Genomic DNA, 7,991 nt, shown 5'->3' with positions numbered 1-7,991 from the left:
CTGGAAGTAGTACAAGTTGTCTTCCAACTTCCCCTCTGGGATGACGTTCGACTCCCAGCAGCAACAACAGCAGCGGCAGCAACAGCATGCGTAGCACTCAAGGATCCTACGGAGGAATCCCGGTTAGGAGAGGACTACTCAGTCTTGACAGTGACATGGCCTGCAGGACTACTGACGTTCCTGACTGAGGAGGAAGTTGACGTTGAGGGAGTTGGTGGTGTGGCTTGCAGGAGCTTGAGTACAAGAGGAAGAAGGGATTTAGGTGTCAGTGGACTGCTTACGCTCTTACCCAAAGTTTCACAACTTGACACTGACTTCTGATGAATGGGCAGCAGGTGACGTATAAGGGAGGATGTTCCTAGGTGGTTAACATCCTTACCCCTACTTATTACAGATTGACAGATGCAACAGATGGCTTGACACCTGTGGTCCGGATTTGTGGAGAAATAATTCCATACCGAAGAGGTGGCTTTTTTGGTAGTTTGCCCAGGCATCACTATGGGCATCTTCATCCCACGGACAACAGGTGTCTCCCCTGGTGCCTGACTTAAACAAACCACATCACCATCAGAATCCTCATCGTCAACTTCCTCCTCAGCGCCAGCAACACCCATATCCTCATCCTCGTGTACTTCAACAGTGACATCTTCAATTTGAATATCAGGATCGGGACTGTGGGTGCTCCTTCCAGCACTTGCAGGGGGCGTGCAAATGGTGGAAGGAGCCACCTCTTCCCGTCCAGTGTTGGGAAGGTCAGGCATCGCAACCGCCGACACACTTGGACTCTCCTTGAGGACACTACCACTGGTCTGATGCAGCACAACACAACACCTTTTTAAGGGACTTGTGGTTGTTGTTATAATTATTATACGGCAGCAGTGGACATATAGCAGCAGCGTATATTGTCGCTGGAATGTATGATGGACAGGACACTACCACTGGTCTGATGCAGCACAACACAACAACACTAAGGGACTTGTGGTGGTTGTTATTATTATTATATGGTCGCAGTGGACACATAGCAGCAGCGTATATCGTCACTGGAATGACTGATGGACAGGACACTACCACTGGTCTGATGCAGCACAACACAACAACACTGTAAGGAACTTGTGGTTGTTGTTATTATTATTATACGGCAGTAGTGGACATATAGCAGCAGCGTATATCATCACTGGAATGACTGATGGACAGGACACTACCACTGATCTGATGCATCACAACACAACAACACTGTAAGGGATGTGTTGTTGTTGTTGTTGTTATTATTATTATTATTATTATTATTATACGGCAGCAGTGGACATATAGCAGCAGCATATACCACTGTGACTGCCTCGTGACTGGAATGACTGATGGATAGGACACTACCACTGGTCTAATGCAGCACAACACAACAACACTGTAAGGGACTTGTGGTTGTTGTTATTATTGTTATACAGCATCAGTGGACATATAGCAGCAGCGTATACCACTGTGACTGCCTCGTCACTGGAATGACTGATGGACAGGACACTACCACTGGTCTGATGCAGCACAACACAACACCACTTTATACAGCTACACTGGATATATGGCAACAGAGGACACCAACACTGTGACTGGCTGGACTGATGCAGCACAATACACTGACTACACTGGTCTGGACAGCACAACACAGAACCACTTTATAAAGCTACCCTCGATATATGGCAGCAGAGGACACCAACTCTGTGACTGGCTGGTCTGATGCAGCACAATACACTGACTACACTGGACTGGACAGCACAACACAGCACTACTTTATACAGCTACACTGGATATATGGCAGCAGAGGACACCATCACTGTGACTGTGTTCAAGGTGGGCTGCAAGTTGTTGCATCGGGCTGGTCACTTGGGCCTGGTCTCCGGCCGGATCCATATGGTCAGTGCTTACTGTCACAACTGAGGGCTGAGGCTGACTGAGGGAAGCCTCAGTTGTAGGGGCTGGCGTGTAGGTGAACCTTGGAGGTGAGATTAGGTTCCTAGACATGCATTATGATTATAGCACTATGAGCCCGAAGGTGTGACCACAACAACGGAGTAAAATTACAAACAGTCAGTTTATTGAACACACAGTATAACTCTTGGCAAAGAGATAGCGTCAACAGTGAGTGCGGAATAAAAATGCAGTACAGTTCCTGAGTATGCAATTGGTATTTGAGACTGTGGCTCTGCAGAACAAGATCACAAAGTCCTTTACTAGAATCTGGATTTGGAACGTCCATGGCCACAGCTAACCGCTGCAAAGAGGAACAACAAGTACTGCACAGTAGACGGTAAACAGGAGACTGGAATAGGCACTGATACACTGAGGTTGAAATATTGTAGATAGAATTGTCAGAGACTACCGGACGGAACCGGTGTGAGGAAAGCTGTGCTGAACTCACCACTAGAGCAACAGTTTGATGGTGAGCATCAATGGATAGTGTGGTTCGATGTTGTGTGGGATGAAATGCTGGGCGATATATGAATACCGCTGGGGATTAGATGAAGCACCGCTGAAGACAGATGGTAACACCCAACACTGCTGGAAGCTGGAAGTGATGGAACGCTGGAAGCTGGAAGCCAGTGACAAATGTACCTTGAAGCTAGAGAGCGATGCAGTAGTGCAGAGCGATATAGGAATACCGCTGAGGACAGATGGTAACACCCAACACTGCCAGAAGCTGTAAGCGATGGAACGCTGGAAGCTGGAAGCCGTTGACGAATATACCTTTGAAGCTTGTGAGCGATGCAGTAATGCAGAGCGATATAGGAATACTGCTGAAGGTGGTATGAAGCAACACTGTAGGCAGATGGTAAGATCAATCACTGCTGGAAGCTGAAAGCGATGTGAACGACACACTAACGCTGGAAGCCATGGACACTTTACCACAGAAGCTAGAGTGCAATGCTGTAAATAACTGGAAACAGTAATGATGCCAGGATACCGCTGGAAGCTGGTGGCAGAATAGAACCTGCGCTGGAAGCCGATATCAGGATCACTGTAGATAGCCAGGAAGCAGGGCTGGAACACTGCAGGAGTCAGGCTGCACCGCAAGATGGTAATTGGTACCGGTCTCTTAGAGAAGCTGTATCACAGGAGCTGGAATACCTGGAAAGTCAAGCTGAGAATTTACCAAACAGGAGAGACATGTATGCAGGATTGACAACCAAAGCACTGACGATTATCCAGCTTTGGAGCAGGATATTTATCCCAGCTGGTGAGTCCAGACTGCAGCGGATAGGCTGAAAACAACATGTGATGTAAAACAAACATGGCTGCACCCATGTTAGAAACTGGAGGGAAAGTCTGTTTGTATTCCACATGTGAGAATCGGCAGTAATGGTGGCGGAGGCCGCAGAGGGCAGGAGACGCTATACTTTAAACAGATGGATGTTTACTGTAATGTTGCCAGTCAGCGCTGCAGCGATCACAGAGGAGCACCTTGAGATTCAGATATGCAGCACGCTGCCCGCAGACAGCGCAGATGGAATCCGGGCCTGGAACGCCGGGCCAGTCTCAGAAGGCACTTAGCAGGTAAATAATGGGGACTAATAACCCGGATCGTAACAGACTGGCTGGACTGATGCAGCACAATACACTGACTACACTGGACTGGACTAAGCAGCACAACACAGCACAAGACTCGCCACCCCACTTTCCCGCCCCCGCACAGACATTGAACACTGAGGACACGTCCTCTCAATACACTCTCCGAGACTGGAGTGAAAATGGGCGCAACGCGTGGCTCCTTATATGGAATCCAAATCCTGCGAGAATCCGACAGCGGGATGATGACGTTTTGCCGCGTTCTGGTTTCCGAGTCAGGCAGGAAAACCCGTGCCTGGCTCGGAACCGAACTTGGAAGGCAAAGTCCGGTAGGGTTCGGTTCTACTCAAAACATGATCTGTTGGGGATACTTGAGTGTTGTGGTTGAGAAATACTACCCTAAGTACAGGTAATTCAGCACTATGCCAAACAGACTGCTGCTGTCAGTGGTGCAAGTAGAATTTTTTTCTTAGTGGTACTGATAGTAAAAATGGCGTATTCACGTGTCATGAGGGGGCGTGGTCATACAAAACTAGGTGAGTGGCTACATGACAATAGGGGCATGGCCACATTATGCCACACACCGTAATGCCCCCTACACATAATGCCAAACACCGTAATGGCCATTACACATTATGCCACTGACACCATTTTATGTCCCACACACAAAAATGCCCCTTATACATTATGTCCCACAGTAAGGCTTCTATTTACTTGCTGCCAGGGGTTTCATGGCAAAAGATGCAACTTTCTTCATCTTCTGCTGGCATTGCCAGCGTTTCCAGAACTTCTGGGTAATGCTATACATGCAGTGGTGTAATTATAAATGTTGTGCCCCCCATGGCATTTTAATGCTGCTTACAAGCATGATGCCCCCTGCAGTGCTACTTACATGCATAAAGCCCCACTAGTGTCGCTTACACACATAATGCCCCCTGCAGTGCCACTTACACACATAAGTGCAATTTAGTCTCACCCCCTCAAAAAGGAGTCATGATTCCCGTGTTTTCTCCAATCCCGGGATGCAGGAGATCCGATCACACTTTTAAGGGTGCGGGGGACGACCAGAATAATTGAGAGAGGTAAGTGTAATAGCGGCCCGAGCTGCTGGAGGTGCAACCATGTTGGTTTTGCCTTGTAAATAATTGCCTCTTTAAAAATACAGGCAGCTCTGGCAACTAGGGCCATATTACATTTACCCCAGAGTCTCGCGCAACCTTCAGGAGAGTGGGTGAGTATAGTATGCCTAAAATACGTTCTCTAAAAGGAGAATGGGATAGGAAGTTCTAAATATCTATCTTACTCATCTTTATTATACAAATGTATATATGACAAAAGTACCTGTTTGCCTATATATTAGCAGGCTCTTACCCAGAAAATGTTAAGACTCTGGCAGCTGCTAGAAATACAGATTTACTGTTTCTTGATTATTGTTACTCAGATAATCTGTATATATTCTTATTTATCAATATTTTACCACTGAATTCAGTATTTTTACATAGATACCTGGTAACATGGAACTTGACCTTTTCTATCAGTACTCTTAATGGCTGATCTCTCTCTGGCCGACAGCAGATGCAGAAACACTTTTCACATGTAATAGTAACTGGATCTCTCATTCACTGTTCACTAGTGACGGGTACATAGTTAAAAGCATAATTTGAGTACATGTTATCACGTGATAATTATTTCTTTACTTGCACTCAACACTAAAACACATACAGGGGTGGATTGGCCATGGGGCTCACCAGGAAGAATCCTGGAAGGCCAGTGTGTCTGTGGGGCCTGTTTTGTGTGTTGTCATGTGCTCCCCCCACATGGCAGGCAGTGCACCACACTCAGTACACTGCATTGTCTCCATTCATTGTTATTCCATATCTGCAATACAGCAACTCTGCCATTCAGTGATGCTGCCACGGCTACACGGTATGTTATACCTCTTGGGCTGCCCATGTCGGACCACTTCTACAATATTTTACAGGGCCATATTTAGTTCTCAATCCGTGCTTGAAACATCTTATTGGTGCCAGTATCTTCTTCATATGAAATTGACATACTGCACAGGGGGGGAGAAAATTTTACATTTCCGAAAAATGGGGCTTGTTTCAAGCTTTTTCTGACTTTTTAGCTTCAGGTTATTCAATTAAGCTTGTTTTTTGCACTGGTTAAATTTCCTGTTTTCATGCTTTAACACATAGGGGTATATGCAATTGCGGTCGAATTGCCGCAAATATAGAAAAACTGGGCATTTTCGACACAAAAAAATATTCGACAATGCAATACAGTACTTTTCGACAAAAAAACTGACTTTTCAGATTCGACTTTTTAAAATTCGACAGTTGTCAAATTATACATGTCTGCAATGGTAAAAATGCGGCTTTTCGACAAAAGTATATTCAATTGAAGAATGTCGATTCAACAACAGTGCTTTTCGACAGTAATTTTGTCAATTTCATTCAGCCTCACTTTGCTGGCGGAATCTAATAAAAAAATTTAAAAACATGTTTTTTTTAGTGTTTTTTTTATTGCTAATAGCATATCTATTTATATTAGAAGGGATTAGGTACTTGGTTTGTCTATTAGGAGACACAACTATTATTTATATATATTTTTTAAATAATATTTTTTTTAACTGACTAAAATAGAGAGAGCATGGTTTTCAGTGGGAAGGGGTAGGAATGGGTTAAAATCCAGAAAAAAAAATGCATGGGGTCCCCCCTCCTAAGCATAACCAGCCTCGGGCTCTTTGTGCTGGTCCTGGTTGTAAAAATACGGGGAAAAAATTGACAGGGGATCCTCCGTATTTTTAGAACCAGCACAGGGCTCTGCGTCCGGTCCTCGTGCAAAAAATACGGGGGACAAAAAACGTAGGGGTCCCCCGTATTTTTAACACCAGCACTGGGCTCCACTAGCTGGAGAGATAATGCCACAGCCGGGGGACACTTTTATACCGGTCCCTGCGGCCGTGGCATTAAATCCCCAACTAGTCACCCCTGGCCGGGGTACCCTGGAGGAGTGGGGACCCCTTAAATCAAGGGGTCCCCCCCCTCCAGCCACCCAAGGACCAGGGGGGAAGCCAGAGGCTGTCCCCCCCATCCATAGGCTGCAGATGGGGGGCTGATAGCCTTGTGTAAAATAAAAGAATATTGTTTTTTGCAGAAGAACTACAAGTCCCAGCAAGCCTCCCCCGCAAGCTGTTACTTGGAGAACCACAAGTACCAGCATGCGGGGGGGGGAAACGGGCCCACTGGTACCTGTAGTTCTACTGCAAAAAAATACCCAAATAAAAACAGGACACGCACACCGTGAAAGTAAAACTTTATTACATACATGCCGACACACACATACTTACCTATGTTCACACGCCGACCTCTGTCCACTTCTCCAAGTAGAATCCGGGGTACCTGAAAATAAAATTATACTCACCCAAATCCAGTGTGTCCTGTTCTTTTTTTGTAATCCACGTACTTGGCAAAAAAACAAACCGCATACCCGATCCACGCACTGAAAGGGGTCCCATGTTTACACATGGGACCCCTTTCCCCCGAATGCTGAGACCCCCCGTGACTCCTGTCACAGAGGGTCCCTTCAGCCAATCAGGGAGCGCCACGTCGTGGCACTCTCCTGATTGCCTATGCACGTCTGAGCTGGCAGACAGCGCATCGCAAAGCCGCTCCATTATCTTCAATGGTGGGAACTTTGCGGTCAGCCGTGAGGTTACTCAGAGAAGTGGACTTGGAGAAGTGGACAGAGGTCGGCGTGTGAACATAGGTAAGTATGTATGTGTCGGCATGTATGTAATAAAGTTTTACTTTCACGGTGTGCGTGTCCTGTTTTTATTTGGGAATTTTTTTTTGCAGTAGAACTACAGGTACCAGCGGGTCCGTTTCCCCCCGTATGCTGGTACTTGTGGTTCTCCAAGTACCAACTTGCGGGGAGGCTTGCTGGGACTTGTAGTTCTTCTGCAAAAAAACAACATCTTTTATTTTAAACAAGGCTATCAGCCCCCCATCCGCAGCCCATGGATGGGGGTGACAGCCTCGGGCTTCACCCCTGGCCCTTGGGTGGCTGGAGGGGGGGACCCCTTGATTTAAGGGGTCCCCACTCCTCCAGGGTACCCCGGCCAGGGGTGACTAGTTGGGGATTTAATGCCACGGCCGCAGGGACCGGTATAAACGTGTCCCCCGGCTGTGGCATTATCTCTCCAGCTAGTGGAGCCCGGTGCTGGTGTAAAAAATACGGGGGACCCCTACGCTTTTTGTCCCCCGTATTTTTTGCACCAGGAATGGACGCAGAGCCCGGTGCTGGTTCTAAAAATACGGGGGATCCCCTGTCAATTCACCCCCCCCCGTATTTTTACAACCAGAACCGGCTCAAAGAGCCCGAGGCTGGTTATGCTTAGGAGGGGGGACCCCACGCAATTTTTTTGGTTTTTT

Source organism: Pseudophryne corroboree, chromosome 1, assembly GCF_028390025.1.
Source record: "Pseudophryne corroboree isolate aPseCor3 chromosome 1, aPseCor3.hap2, whole genome shotgun sequence".
Classification (NCBI taxonomy): Eukaryota; Metazoa; Chordata; class Amphibia; order Anura; family Myobatrachidae; genus Pseudophryne; species Pseudophryne corroboree.
This window is presented reverse-complemented; position numbering follows the sequence as displayed.